Here is a 16632-nt window from a genome sequence, read left to right as displayed (position 1 = left end):
CCCCAGCTGGTCTAGTTGGCCTGTCCATCCAAAATTTGGATGGTTCCTGGTTTCAGAGTTGTATGTGTTAGAATAGCGGTTAGGCTGGTTCCTTTGATTATACCCTGCGTAGTCACATTCAGCCTGTGCGCTCTTTCCCTGCTTAACTCTGGGACAATTTATATTGAAATGAGCTCCTTCGCAAAAATCACATATGTCATTGAATGGTGGTTCATTGTGGATCGAAGACACATTTATCTTTCCCAGCTGTCGAGCAAGCTGTTCTACCTGACTTGTCAGTTTTGACATAACATCATCATTTCCCATCTTTTTCCCTTCACTTCTGGCTGAGTGCCAGTTGTAACTTGTGCTGACTACCTTCTCAATAAGGTCATACAAAGCCTGTGGCTCAAGATCTTCTGGATTACCGTTAGCAATGGATTCGATTTGAATTTTGTAAATGTTGGTCACACCATTGTAGAAATTTTGCACCTGCATCCACATAGGGATACCATGATTTGGCACCCTTCTCAATAACTCTTTATATCTCTCCCAGGCTTCTGCCAGCAATTCATCCTCTTCTTGTATGAACCGAGACACTTCATTTCTCAGTTTTATGGCCTGTCGAGGTGGGAAATATTTCATCAGAAAAGCTCGCGCCATATCTTCCCAACTTGTGATTATTCCTGGCTATAAATTTCTTAGCCAGTTCTTCGCTTTATCCCTTAGGGAGAAAGGAAATAGCTTCAATCTGATTACGTCGTCAGAAACACCCCTGTTTGACCTGAATGTGTTGCACAACGTGATGAATTCTTGAATATGCCCATTTGGATCTTCAGATTGAAACCCATTAAATTGTACCGAGGCCTGGATCATTTGTATCATGGACCCCTTCACCTCGAACATGTTGTTCCCTTCGTTGGGTAACACGATACATGATGAATGTCCCTCTGTGGTTGTCCTCGAATAATCTCTGATTCGCATAACAGGAGGGTTGTTATTCTCTCCTTCTTCTTCTTGGTTTGGTGGAACTGGTTGTTCGGGTGGTACCCTTGCAGCCATTCTTATCTCTCTTTGTCATTCTCTTTGTCGTGTACGTCGAGCTCCCGCTCTGTTTCGTCTACACGTCCTCTCTAATTTGAGATCGATAGGAAAAACAGGAGGTCTAGCTCTGCGCATAAACTGGTAAAGAACTTCTTTTTCCTGCACGCCTTAGCAAACAGATTAAAAACACCCTGTTTCATAGAAACTTCAGATAAAATTTTGTTGCTTTCAATCCCCGGCAACGGCGCCAAAAACTTGTTATCCTCTGATGTGACTCTAGCAAGTGTACTAGATACAAGTAATAAAGTGATAAGTCAAGTATCGTATCCACAGGGATTGAGATCAAAATGATATGAGAAAATCGTTGCTGAACAGAGTGTGTGTGTAAAGGTATCTTCTTAGTAGGATTGAGTGGTTGAGTGTGATAGTTTAAAACAACAGTGTGGTAAGTTATGAAAGATAAGACAAATAGAAGACAGATTAAAAGATAGAACAGGCTTGGCACTGCCGAACAGGTTGTGCTAAGTCTTACAACATTCCAGTGAATTAGTTATGATGCCAACGAAGCCAAAGTATCAGCTTTAATGCCCGCTGAAGTCAACTTTCGTGTGTTCTTAAGTTCTTGAGATTTACTAGAACCTTTAGCGTCCTAAAGATACGTTCTTTCTTGCATTAAGATCGAAGCTGCATTTCTATTTAAGAAAACCTTCGACACAACCATCTAACAGGTTTTACTTCGAGGTTACGAGATTAATAGAGATATCAGTGAAGATGCAAGCAGTGTCCTAACATTCATCTATCACATGCATAAATGTCGAAGCACAGAAGTTAAATCTGTTGGTCCCTTATAACGTTGCAAGTATAGTTCCAAGGGGGGGTTAGGAACTATTTAAACTTTTTCTGAAGTTTGGGCAAACTTCTTTTCTTAAGAGAAAAGGTTTTAACAGCGGTGCTGAGTGATCAGTAAGATACTGGCTTAGTCAACTGGTGACTAGGTCAGTTTCTTGACTTGAGTCAGGAGATAGCACTTAAAGTCTATTCCTGAGCTCAGATGTTCGATGCGCACAACTCAGCTTGACCTCTTTGCTTGGTCAGTTTTTGGTTATTTAAGCAAGCAATATATATAAGGAGTTTAAGGTAAGAAATACGTTACTCAGCAGATTTATCCAGGTTCGTCTTCTTCTAAGCCTACGTCCTGTCCCCGGAACACGTTCCGAGATTTCGAATCCTCTACTGAGCTCTTTAAAGGTAGAGCCTCAAACCTTTTACAATCTTAGCAACTGAGTATAACAAGAGTACCTTCCTCTATACCTCTAATCAATCCTAATCTCTCGCTGAGTACTATAACCAAGTACTCAGCCTCTCCTTTTTAATCTCTAGAAATGATAAGTGTTTGTCCTAAACAATGATTGCTAAGACACCTTAGATGATTGAATAATCACTCTAGACTTTTACACAAATATATGAAATGTAGTGTAAGATTTGCTTTGCTTCTTGCTTGCAGAACTTGCGTAGAAATTTGGTCAGCGTAATGGCTTGATCAAGTTCTATATTGAATGAAGCTTCTGATGGCACTATTTATAGAGACGTCTTGAGGCATCGGTCATTTCGAATTTCGAAATAACCGTTGGAGGGAAACGGCTTCCTGTCGTTGTCATCCTGACTTGCTCAGAGCTCTCGGCCAATCAGATTTGTGTATCTTCTGTCCTCGGTCAGCTTTTGGCCAGCTCGGCAAAATGTCTCTCCTTTTATGGTAAAGTCAACTAGACAGCATACTGTGTCGTCTGAACTTTACCCAAAGTGGAAATACTTTGTCTGGAAGTTTTCCTTAGCCAGCTGCTGTCTTGTACGATTTGTCGAATCAACTCAGCAGCTTCGTTCCGAAGTTGTTCCCTGAAGGTCTTCTAGATCCTTCTGATGTTGAGTTGCGTTTTGCACACAGCGACATCATTTTGATAAACGCGGGCCGAGTTGCCTTGAGTTGTTTGACTTGGGCTTTGACTTTCGTATTGGGCTTGAGCCTTTTAATTCTTGTGTCTTATAAACAATTTAACTCAACATTGAACAAACATATTAGTAGAATAAATCAAAGCATTTAAACTTAGTGTGTTTAGAATATGTTTTTCAATTATACTTAAACAATCTTGTCAAATCAAAATTATGTTGAATAATCACTGAGAGTAAGAAACCATTTGCTCATTGGTCTTGAGTTGCTTGGTGTGAAGCTGAGCAAAGAGCATCTTTACTTCATCAGAAGTTGCATATCCAGGGTTCACAGCTGACAAGTTCTGTGCTTGCTGTTGTAGAGCGTTTAAGTGTTGCACAGTTGTCAGCTGGATCTCGGCCAGCTTGGCGATGGAATCCTGCTTAGCTTGCTGTGTTTGATAGGAGATGATGATACTCAGCAAGTCCTTAAATCCCTTAACTTCGTTCAGAAGCTGAGTTACTTGGGAAAGCTAAGTAGTCTCCACATTAGAAGACCCAGCAGCAGGAGTAGACGATTGTTGAAGGTCTTTGATCAAGGTTTGTATTGAGTCGATGATGCGTTTGCCAGACTCAGTGACATTCATGTAGCTTAAAGAACCTTCATTCAATTGTCTAGATGCATCAGTATGACCGGTGGAAAGAGGAGTCAAAGGAATGACATGGTCAGTGACTGGAAGTGTTGTTCCAATCTGCACTTGAGGTTCTGGTAGGGTTGATTGATCGGCAGAGATGTTAATTGGAGAAGTAGAAATTCGAATACTGTCGGTGCTGATGGGTGCAGATACATTTGGAGTCAGCACAATGCTTGGATGGACAACATTGACAGTAATCGCCTCAACCTGACTTGTTGAGGTGGCGGAAGCACTTAAGTCGGCATGTTCCTGTTGAGAAGAAACAGAGGCTTGCTTTTCTATAGATGCCGATGCAGTAGAAGGTTGTTGTCGTTTAAAATTTTTTAGCTTCAGAGCAGAAGGATCCTGGGTTGGCTTTTGAATAACGAAATCAGGAAGACTTGGTGGTCGTACAAGAGGCTCACTGACTGTCTTCTCACATGCCTTAACCAACCTTCTTTTTCTAGGAGGATTGTCAGCCTGTATAGACTCTCCTGAGTGAGATGGAGAAGATTCTTGTTGCTCATTATTAAGCTGGTCAGCTTGTACTTGGACTTGATCAGCAGTGTGTTGGTCAAGTTCTTGGTCTTCTCCAGCAGCCAACACAGTATGGGCTTGCTCAGCTTCAACCTCACTGGTTGTTTCCTCATCATCCTCAGCGTCATCCTGACCGCTGGCCTCTTCTTCTTCGTCATCTTCTGAACTATCACCATCTAGTTCTTCCTCGATTTGTGCAATAAACTGGTCGTCCAGATGCACATCTTCTTCTTATTCCTCAGACACAGTTCCTAAACACTGTGTGTAGTGAGAGTCACCAGGCACAACAATGTCAGTAGGGATAGCATTGAGGGGAGTCAGTGTAGAAGACTTGTGCTTCTTCTGAGGTTGCACATCAGCATCAGTTCTGTCCTTAGTTTCAGGCTCATCTTGCCTGCTTCGTTTGTCAGCTGACTTAGGTCGCTCCTGTCCCTTAGTACCAGCTGACTTTTGCCTCTTAGCTGGAGACTCAGTATCATGTGAAGGAGTCTCAACAGCTTTCCTCTTACGAGAAGCGGGGGCCTTAGTTCTTTTCCCTTTCTGCGGAACAACTGTTTCCTCAGCTTGTCCAGCAGCAGCAGCAGCAGCTTTTCCTTTCTTTAGAGGCTGACCGAACTTCAACGCTCTCAGTGAAGCTGCTGTGATCTCAGATCCTTTAGCTTCTACTTCATCAGTTAGGTCTACCTGATGATCAATGAGGATCCTGGTGATGAGTGATCCTAGCCTTAGAGTTCCGGTACTCCTTAGGAAGCCAGCAACGAGGAATACTGGCATGTTGATCGGCTTGTACGTCAGCATATGCCAGATGAAGCATTGCTCGAAGTTTGTTGCTGAGGTGGTGCAGTTAATCTTGGGATAGATAAAATAACTCAGCAGATAATGAGCCATCTTCTGGTGCTGACCCATGGAGGAACTGGATACTTCTCCTGAGTGGCCTGCAGGTTTACAGAAGTTGACCTCGTACCCAGTACCATCCTGATCTCCAGATCTCCTTAGCCTTGTTCCCTTAGTTTTTAACTTGAGCAGATTCCCTAGGTAGAGAGGGTTGATGAAGATGGTTTTCTCTTTCACCACAGTGACCAAGTAGTCCTGGTTATCATCGGCAACGCGAAGGTTGTGGTAAAACTCCTTTACAAGGTCAGGATAGGTGGGATCCCTAATTGAAAACAGCTCAGTCCATCCATTTTGTGAAATCCACTCACAGAAGGGTTGTTCGGATTGAACGAAGGCTTCAGATACCCACCTTGAGGGCTCAACCTTCCATTCTCGGACGTTTTCGAAGACCTTTGAATAGGCCCTGACTTTTTCAGGCTTTCCCTTACCAGAGGAGGTTTGGCCAGTTTTTCCTTTGCTCGGTGAGGTGACATTGGTAGATTCTGGCACAGAGGTTTGCCTGGAAGTTTCATCGGAGCTGGGCTTAGGGTGGCCGGCACCGGAAATGTTGAAGGAAATTTTAGTCATAGTTGAAGGATGCGTTTGGGAAGCTTTGAAATTTTTTTTTAGAGAGAGAAAGCTCTTTGCCTTAAAATTCGGTAGACGTAAAGAAGATAACAATGGGGATTTACCCATTATTTATAGCGGTGAAGTGTGGATCTTAACGAATCCATGTGTTAGTTTTTCCTCGGGATTGTAAACCGACAATGATCCTGGCATTTATGACACATTCGGCGCGTACGTCATCCTAGGTGGCTATACGCGTGCTTTTGCATTTATTCTAACGGATCTAACACTCAGCGTTTAGAATACTAAGCGTTTCATATTTTGAGTGGTCAGTATTGCATAAAGGGATGATTTCTAAGTTTAAACTAACTTACTCAGTGTGCAAATTTACTCAGTATTTGTTGTTTAATTAATTTCAATGAGTACTCAGCAAAAACAACCATTCAGCATAATAATTCACTCAGCATGCATATTCATTTAGTTCAGGAATTTACTGAAGAGGATTAAACATACCAATAGCTTCTCTCAGTATGCTAAACTGCTCACGAGCCAGTGGCTTCGTGAAGATATCCGCAAGCTGCTCGTCCGTTGGGACAAAGGTCAGCTTGATCTCACCCTTGAGTACATGATCTCTAATGAAGTGATGTCTGATGCTGACATGCTTCATTCTGCTGTGTTGAATTGGGTTCTTTGAAAGATCAATTGCACTTTTGTTGTCACATTTGACTTCAATTGTCTTTGTTTGAACACCATAGTCTTCAAGCTGTTGCTTAATCCATAGGACTTGAGCAACACAATGACCAGCAGCAATGTACTCAGCTTCAGTGGTAAACAAGGCTACTGACGCCTGCTTTTTGCTGAACCAGGATACAAGATAGCTTCCTAAGAAGTGACATCCTCCAGAGGTGCTTTTACGTTCCAGCTTATCCCGTCCATAGTCAGTGTCAGTGTATCCGATGAGTGTGAAATCATGAGTATTGGGATACCATAAACCTGCATTCACTGAGCTTTGCAAATATCTAAAAATTCTTTTTACAGCAATGTAATGAGATTCCTTAGGGTTAGATTGATATCTAGCACAGTAGCATACTGAAAACTGAATGTCCGGTCTACTAGCTGTTACGTAAAGTAGAGAGCCTATCATACCTCGATATAATTTGCTGTCTACTGACTTACCATTCTCGTCAGCGCAGAGGACAGTGTCAGTGCCCATAGGAGTGGATATTGGCTTGCAATTTTCCAAGTCATATTTCTTTAATATCTCCTTGGCATATTTGGCTTGACTGATGAAGATGCCATTCTTTCCTTTTTTAATTTGAAGACCGAGGAAGAAGTTGAGTTCTCCCATCATGGACATTTCAAACTCAGTCTGCATTTGTTTGCTAAACTCCTTGCACATTGATTCGTTAGTTGCACCAAATATTATATCATCAACATAAATTTGGGCCAGCAGGGTATCTTTACCCTTTTTCTTAATGAATAAGGTTGTATCAGCTTTGCCCCTGACGTAATTTCTAGTCAGCAGGAAACTGGTCAGCCTCTCATACCAAGCACGTGGTGCTTGCTTGAGGCCGTACAGAGCCTTTTTGAGTTTATAAACGTGGTTTGGGAATTTAGGGTCCTCAAAACCTGGAGGTTGATTAACATAAACCTCCTCGTTTATAACTCCATTAAGAAATGCACTTTTGACATCCATTTGGAATAATTTAAAGTTCATGTAAGATGCATATGCACATAGAATTCTAATTGCCTCTAGCCTTGCCACTGGGGCAAAGGTCTCACCGTAGTCAATACCTTCTTGCTGACAATAGCCCTGAGCTACAAGTCTTGCTTTGTTTCTGACCACGTTCCCTTGTTCATCCATCTTGTTTCTGAAGACCCATCTTGTTCCAATGGTCTTCTGACTCTTTGGATGAGGCACTAGCTCCCATACATCGTTTCTTCTGAATTGATCGAGCTCCTCTTGCATTGCGATCATCCAGAATTCATCGTACCCAGCTTCAGCGAAATTCTTCGGTTCTTGAACTGAGACGAAGGCTACATTGCTGAGGTACTTCCTGAGTTGATTCCTTGTCATCAGGGTATTCCCAGCAGAATCAAGGATTGCACTCTCTGAGTGCCCTCTTGGAATCCTTATCTCTTTAGGTAGATTTCTATCTTGTGCTATCTGTGTTTCAACAATCTCTGCAGAAGTAGATGGGTCAGTGAAAGTAATCTTAGGTTCACTCTTACTCTTGGTCAGCCTTTTAGTGAATGACTCAGTAGCTGGTTCTTGGTCAGCGGTTACTGAGTGTGGATCATCCTCGGTCAGCGGCTGGTATCTACCTGCAGGGTTAGTTTCGTCGAACTCAACATGTACTGACTCTTCTAAAACTTGAGTTCGTTTATTAAAAACTCTGTATGCTTTGCTGTTTGTTGAGTAACCTAGAAAGATAGCCTCGTCAGCTTTTGAATCAAACTTTGCTAAGCTATCTTTGGTATTTAAAATAAAACATTTACAGCCAAAGGCACGAAAGTATCCAATATTGGGCTTTCGTCCTTTCCAAAGTTCATAGGGGGTTTTCTTTAATATAGGTCTAACTAGAGCCCTATTAAGAATATAGCACGCTGTGTTGACAGCCTCTCCCCAAAAATACTTTGGAAGCCTATGCTCATCCAACATTGTCCTGGCTATTTCAACCAGAGTTCTGTTCTTCCTTTCAACAACCCCATTTTGCTGAGGTGTTCTAGGAGCAGAAAAGTTATGGTCAATGCCGCTGGCTTCACAGAATTCAACAAACTTTTGGTTTTTGAATTCTCCACCATTATCGCTACGGATGTGAGCTAATTTTAGGTCTTTATCATTTTCAATTTTTCTAACCAAATTTGAAAATGTCTCAAAGGTCTCATCCTTGCTACTCAGCAAGATGACCCATGTGTACCGAGAGAAGTCATCTACAATGACCAAGGAAAATCTTCTTCCACCCAGACTCAGCGGCTGGACTGGACGGAAGAGATCCAAGTGTAGTAACTCTAACGGACGCTTAGTTGAGACAATATTTTTGCTGTGAAAAGATTGTTTGGTTTTTTTGCCAGCTTGGCAAGTGTGGCATAATTGATCTTTTTCAAATTTAAGTTCAGGCAGTCCCTCAACCAATTGCTTTCTTGCTAATTTGGGCAGGAGGTCCATGCTTACATGACCAAGTCTCCTGTGCCATAGCCAGGAATTTTCTTCCTTTGATACTAAGCATACAGTTTTTGAAAACTTTTTCTCTAAGTCTAGCATAAAGACATTATCTATGCGAGGGGCAATTAAAATTAACTCATTTGATTCACCCTCGTATATTTTACATCCAGTAGCATCAAATATAACTTTTCTCCCATTGTCACATAGCTGAGCTACGCTGAGTAAGTTATATTTGAGTCCGCTGACTAGGGAGACAGATTCAATAGTAGGATTACCTCCAATGGTTCCTGACCCTACTATCTTACCCTTCTTGTTGTCTCCAAAACTTACACTTCCTCCTCGTTTACGCTCAAACGTGATGAACTGAGTTTCATCACCAGTCATATGCCTCGATCATGCGCTGTCAATATACCACATCTTTGACTTCTCGGCACATCTCAGGCTTACCTGCATTGTAACTAGTTACTTTTAGGTATCCAATTCTTTTTGGGTCCTTGCTTGTTAGGTGCAACAGGTAAAGCATCATATTTTATTTTATGGCGACATACTTGGACAGTATGGCCATTCTTTCCATAGAAGTCACAGCTGGCCTTCTGTTTAGGATGTTTCACTGACTTGTCAGCACCCCAGTGCTGAGCGTGCCAGCACACCTTAGTGGTGTGTCCTTTCTTCCTACAAAAGTCACAATGGACTTTTCGCTAGGGATTCCATCTCTGCTGAGTACCATGGTACTGAGTTCTCAGAGGAATGTTTCTTTTATTTGGAACCTTTAATTAGTTCTGGATAGTTGTGACGTCCTTTCTCAGTTTCTTTGAAACTGATTGGACTTTAGAAACAGACTCATGTATGATCTTCATGTTATCATGCAGAGTTGAATTGTCCTGAAGAAGGAATCTGAGGTCACTCAGCTTGACCTCTTCCACTTCGTCACAGCGCCTGCTGAGTGCTCTAACTTTCTTATTACACTTCTTGACAAGTGTATAGAGATCACTCAGGGCATTAACCATATCGTTTCTGAGCTGGGGAAGAGTAATTATCTCATTTGATTGCTCCTCGTCATCTGATGCGACGGATGGGTCAGCATGCTCAGAGACACATGGCTCAGTAAGTTCGTCAGCCATAAAGCATATCTTTGCTGACTCGGTGGCCTCAGCTTCTGTAGATGAAGACTCATCACTGTCGCTCCATGTAGCCACCATTGCCTTCTTGCCGCTCTTCTTGTCTTTCCTCAGTGTGGGGCAGCTTGACTTAATATGGCCAGTTTGATGGCACTCAAAGCATGTAATGGGCTTTGAGCTGTCCTTTTTGTATTTGCTGTCGCTTGAGTCAGCTTTATTCTTATCAAACTTTCTGTAAGGCTTCTTAGAATATTTGTCATTCTTCCTGAATAGCCTTTTCATCTTCCTTGTGAACATAGCCATCTCCTCGTCATCAGTTGAGCTTCCGTCAGTGGAGTCAGCTTTCATGACAAGAGACTTCTGCTTCTTGTCTTCAGATTTTTCCTTCACCTCGAAGTTTTTCATAGATATCTCATGGGTCAGCAACGAGCCGATGAGTTCGTCATATTTGTAGGTGGTTAAATCCTGAGCTTCCTCAACAGCGGTCTTCTTTGCTTGCCAGTCTTTAGGAAGACTCCTGAGTATCTTTTTGACTTGTTCTTCCTCAGTGAAGATTTTCCCAAGTCTCTTGAGCTTATTAATGATGTTGGTAAACCTTGCATTCATGTCTGAAATGCCCTCATCATTGTTCATCTCGAACAGCTCGTACAGTCTCATCTGCTGATTCACCTTGGACTCCTTTACTTTATTGGTTCCCTCGTAGGTGACTTCCAGCTTTTTCCAGATCTCTTGCGCCGACTCACAACCTGAGATTTTATTATATTCTGCAGCATCGAGCGCACAGTGAAGCATATTGATAGCCGAAGCGTGATTTTGAAGCTTCTTAAGATCATCCTCTGTCCATTTGGCCTCAGCTTTTACAACTGTTTGGCCAGCCACAACTTCGACAGGTACAAATGGGCCTTGAACTATAGATAGCCAGGCACTCATATTTGTAGCCTGAATGAAATTTTTCATCCTATTCTTCCAGAAGGTATAGTTAGACCCGAAGAATAGGGGAGGCCGAGTGATGGACAGCCCCTCAGGCAGTATCTGAGTTGTTTGGTTTCCTGGGAGAAACCGAGTACTATTTTCGCCCATGGTAGGGATCAGCTCAAGGTTGTTAGACCTTTTACAGTGAGCTTTTAAGCTCTGATACCACTTGTTGGTCCCTTATAACGTTGCAAGTATAGTTCCAAGGGGGGTTAGGAACTATTTAAACTTTTTCTTAAGTTTGGGCAAACTTCTTTTCTTAAGAGAAAAGGTTTTAACAGCGGCGCTGAGTGATCAGTAAGATACTGGCTTAGTCAACTGGTGACTAGGTCAGTTTCTTGACTTGAGTCAGGAGATAGCACTTAAAGTCTATTCCTGAGCTCAGATGTTCGATGCGCACAACTCAGCTTGACCTCTTTGCTTGGTCAGTTTTTGGTTATTTAAGCAAGCAATATATATAAGGAGTTTAAGGTAAGAAATACGTTACTCAGCAGATTTATCCAGGTTCGGCTTCTTCTAAGCCTACGTCCTGTCCCCGGAACACGTTCCGAGATTTCGAATCCTCTACTGAGCTCTTTAAAGGTAGAGCCTCAAACCTTTTACAATCTTAGCAACTGAGTATAACAAGAGTACCTTCCTCTATACCTCTACTCAATCCTAATCTCTCGCTGAGTACTATAACCGAGTACTCAGCCTCTCCTTTCTAATCTCTAAAAATGATAAGTGTTTGTCCTAAACAATGATTGCTAAGACACCTTAGATGATTGAATAATCACTCTAGACTTTTACACAAATATATGAAATGTAGTGTAAGATTTGCTTTGCTTCTTGCTTGCAGAACTTGCGTAGAAATTTGGTCAGCGTAATGGTTTGATCAAGTTCTATATTGAATGAAGCTTCTGATGGCACTATTTATAGAGATGTCTTGAGGCATCGGTCATTTCGAATTTCGAAATAACTGTTGGAGGGAAACGGCTTCCTGTCGTTGTCATCCTGACTTGCTCAGAGCTCTCGGCCAATCAGATTTGTGTATCTTCTGTCCTCGGTCAGCTTTTGGTCAGCTCGATAGAATGTCTCTCCTTTTATGGTAAAGTCAACTAGACAGCATACTGTGTCGTCTGAACTTTACCCAAAGTGGAAATACTTTGTCTGGAAGTTTTCCTTAGCCAGCTGCTGTCTCGTACGCTTTGTCGAATCAACTCAGCATCTTCGTTCCGAAGTTGTTCCCTGAAGGTCTTCTAGATCCTTCTGATGCTGAGTTGCGTTTTGCACACAGCGACATCGTTTTGATAAACGCGGGCCGAGTTGCCTTGAGTTGTTTGACTTGGGCTTTGACTTTCGTATTGGGCTTGAGCCTTTTAATTCTTGTGTCTTATAAACAATTTAACTAAACATTGAACAAACACATTAGTAGAATAAATCAAAGCATTTAAACTTAGTGTGTTTAGAATATGTTTTTCAATTATACTTAAACAATCTTGTCAAATCAAAATTATATGGAAAGGTGTTTCAACAAAATCCTCATCAATCACAACATTGGCAAAATGCAACACATTCATTGAAACGAAATAAGACTTACATTACTGGCCCGGACTGGCCTTGCCCATTCAAAATGGATTACTCACTCATATCGAGCAGTGAGTAATCGGTTGTTCTTGATACAACGAGAAGATCCATTGGAGCTCTAATCTAAAGCTTTTACTAAAATAACTTGTCTATTCTATGAAAACTAAAACTATCCGAGCTTCCTATCTTTCCTTCGCTACGCCTACTTAAAGGAGAAAGACAGGGACAAAATTGGTACAAGTCAAGTACCTTTACAGAAATTAAGTCAACTAATACTAAAACAAAAATAAAGTGAAATGATTCGGAATCCTTTTTGACCCTTGAACACTCAAGGGTCGATACTTCATATCATCTTGCTTCTTTGAGTAATGCCACCTTAACACTTTTCCACCTGCTGCTCTGCCTCTGCCTCTGCCACCTCTGATCTGTCGCTGTCCGTCATTGAGTATCCGGCTTTTAACCGCTGGATCAAAATAAGGCTCCACTCCTTCTTGGCGGTAGCGAAACAAGCTGTTTCCAACGAGTTTGGCTTTTATCAATGCTCACCTATAAAAAAACATTAATCAGTCCTTTATCTTGCAATATAACGTAAAAACACCCAAAATCATATATAAATACTATGTTAAACTAAGTCAATTTCATGCCTAACAGTAATCTATTGCAAGTCGCTCTCCTGTCAGCATAAATATTGTCCAAGTGACGAACACTCGGATCACGAAATCTATGCCATTGGCCGGGAATGGGAGGCACTGGAAATCCAGGTCTTAAATAAAGATGTATGTAGTGTTCATAACTCCCCAAATGACAAATGACAATCTCTCGCTCCGGTGGTCTTACATCGTCTGAACGCATCGGCAGTATAGTACAACATCCTAACTGTGGCGTAGTAAAAAGGAATATTACTGCATTCAACACAGATGCAGTAGCATATAAGTCATCCGGACTCACCATCCAGTGGGACTGACCACACCCCGCTCCTGTCCATCTAATAAGTGTGAGTACATCATCTACTCGGTTCCAGAACATTGGCTCATACAGATTACGGTGGGCCCGCACCTTATTTTCTATAAGCACTCTCAACAGCTTCCAACTCCTCCTGATTATTTGTGATGGCGTCAGCTAAAACACGAAATCCACAGTTACCATCTGATACAACACCTAAGTATCCAATAATATATGGTACGATGAGTCCCTGAACCTTATGTAAATGTTGGTATCTGCTGATATCCGCATCAAATTCGGCTGCAAATATGAATATATGAAGTTCGTCAGTGATAATATATTTACTTTAACATGAACTTATTTATTACGAAAATAATAAATACCCAACATCTCATTATTATGTACAAAGGACGATGATCTTCGGCCTCGACTACGACTACTCCTCGAAGTAGAAGATCGAGCATGACCACGTGCACCCTGACTATACTCCCATGCACTCGGATTGCGCTTCGTAAATGAACTCCCCTTTGGGCTACCCCTAACTGTATCTTTGACTTTGGGTTCTTTGATCCGGGTTAATTTGATCATAGATGTATACACATATGCTACTCTCCATTGCAGGATCTAATTTGTCAACCTTTTCCACAAGAGAGTGAAAAAACCGGTGATCCTCGAACCCATCACCATATACGGGAGTAGTAGTTGGTATGTCACTCAAACCATCAAAAGCAAGAGTTCTCCAAAAAGGATGGATGCGGTCCACACTAACTGGCGTACTCGAATCAATATGTTTTTTAATTTCACATGCACAAGGAATACCATGAGTCATGGGCAACACACATATGCAATCGCTTAACACATCCACACTCAATCCGCGCATACGCACCATCTCATCATACAGTACACGCAAACAGTAATGTGAAACATGTAAGTTGAGGTAAGTGAAAGGAACTACGCAGTGAGACACCATAGATCTTCGTCTCGAGTCCTCAAGTGAGTATCTAGTTATATGCAGTAAAACACATTACAAAACTAATTTATTATAATTAAAAAGATTAAATTTAATAACAGAAAAAATGTCTTACTTGATCACATCAATCTGAGCCTCAATGTCTTTGTGCACCTTCGCCCATACTGTATCGAGTGCTCCGGTAGATGAATTCAACCACTGCTTCAACTGTGCATGTGCACTCTCTACTCGACATATTGTTGTGTTTCCTAAGTGCAACACATTGTTCGTCCACGCTCGACAGAACTTCTCCTTATGCACTAGCTATGCGGTCTCCACATACTGTATCACACGAGGCCATTTGGCAATAGTATTATTTATGCTTCTCACTGCCTCCTCATATTCGGCTACTGTCGGCACTTGAATTATTTTTTCCATTTGGTATTCTTAAAAATTTCTCCAAAATCCTTCATTCCAATCAACTTGCCTACTCTATCCTCTACATCTTTATTAATATGCCACGTACACAACAAATGATGAGTTTCTGGAAAAACCTCACTAACCGGTCTCATCAATCTAACTCCCGGTCAGTAGCAATGGTTATCGGATGCACATCACCTCCAAGCAAAAGCCTCAATTTTTCTAAAACCCACATATAATTACCCTCGGTCTCATCCTTCATAATTGCATAGGCAATCAAGAAGTTCTTGTTTGAAGGCGTCATTCCAATGATCTCAAAAAATGACATCTTATACTTGTTTGTTTTATATATTGAATCCATGCCAACAAACAAGTAGTAGGATTGAAATATGGTGATCGAAGTAGGATGTGCCATAAAGAGGTGAGTCACAACATTGCCCGGATCTGCTTGCGTCTAATGTATGTAATCCATTCTATAGCAAGCCGATAAAACTGACTGATTACATCTCGATCCTCAAAACTCTCAGTCCTTATTTTTTTCCCTGTAATTATACACATGTCTTTGGATCGGGTTGTTCTCAGGGTGTTTTTCTTTAATCGCTACAAAATAGCACAAGGCTTTGCTTGAGCTGCACTCATTTGACGTACAACTTTTTTTGAAGCGGGACTTAGTCCACTCATCTGTCGAGGGTGGGAAATTGGGGCTGGGTATAGTATCATCTTTTTCTGGGACTGAGGGTGGGGAATTGGGGCTGGGTATAGTAATCCACTATATAAATTCGTGAACATATATATATTTTAATTAATTATTTAATAAATGCAGTGGAAAATGAAGATTATTAATAAAAGAAGATAGACGTTTTGTTTATTTTTTTTATAAATTTAAGGGAAAAGTACAAAAAATAAAGCTTGTGGTTACACCTATTTTCGAACAACACCTATGTGGTTTAAAAGTTTGCAAAGTAGTACCTTGAGGTTCATTCCGTTAGCAAACACATATCAAATTGACTAACGGTATTAAAAGTCATAGGGAAAAGAGTTAATTTAGTCCTTATATTTATTTATTTTATAAATTAACCCCTTATTATCTAATTATCACAAACAAATATCAAAATAAAAAATAAAAACCAATTGCACCATCTCTTTTTAATTTTTAATTTTTCTTCTCCTTTCTCTGTCCTCTTTTTCTCTTTCTTTGTCTCTCTCCTCTTTCTTAATTTCTTTCTAAAATCAATTGAATTTTGCTAATCCATCAAAAACAAAGAAGAAGAAGTCTCAGATAATTAATTGAGGGGAAAAGTAGAAACTGTTGAATATGAATTTCATCAAAATCAATTCATTATCTTCATTTTCTTTCACCAGATTCTGCTTCATTCAACAAAGGTTGTTCTGGTTTAAGCACATATGCAGCCTCAACTGTTTTTCTTAATGATGAATTTTGGAATCAGAACTATGAAGATCGAACGGAGTCTCATTTGGGAGCATCGACATCAATTCCTTTCTTCCGAGAGAGTGTACTTAGGCAACACGATACTAGCGACTATGTACATTCTGATAAACCGGATTGGTGGGCTAGAAGTGGTCCACCAGGTGCAAAGACCCAAGATAGTTTTCTCGAGCCTCCTAATTTCAACAGGTTCACTTCAGATAATTATTATAATTTGTCAGACGGAAGCTTGGAGGAGCAAGAGCAACAACTTCTGGATTGGATGAGTTCTCGAAGGTTATCACGAACAACTTATATGGAGGAAGATGTTGAAACGGGAAGGAATGTAAATCTACATTTTGATGACATTTATAGCAGGCCGTCTCAGAGTCCCACGGAATATCGAGAACATCATCAGAGTTTTTGATCATAACTAGTAGTAACCTCTGTAGTTAGTTATATGAATGAGGTTATTA

At 41.0% G+C, this 16632-nt stretch overlaps 1 non-coding gene across 1 annotated transcript; it reads left to right on the top strand.

The window, feature by feature from the left end:
• The first annotated feature begins 487 nt into the window (after positions 1-487).
• On the top strand, positions 488-594 carry LOC136234466 (small nucleolar RNA R71). The gene has a single exon (XR_010691348.1). It is a non-coding gene; the product is annotated as a small nucleolar RNA R71 (small nucleolar RNA).
• Positions 595-16632: the final 16038 nt, after the last annotated feature.

The sequence above is a fragment of the Euphorbia lathyris genome, chromosome 6 (assembly GCF_963576675.1).
Source record: "Euphorbia lathyris chromosome 6, ddEupLath1.1, whole genome shotgun sequence".
Classification (NCBI taxonomy): Eukaryota; Viridiplantae; Streptophyta; class Magnoliopsida; order Malpighiales; family Euphorbiaceae; genus Euphorbia; species Euphorbia lathyris.
The sequence above is the reverse complement of the archived record's forward strand: the minus strand, read 5'-3'. Positions and strand labels throughout refer to the sequence as shown.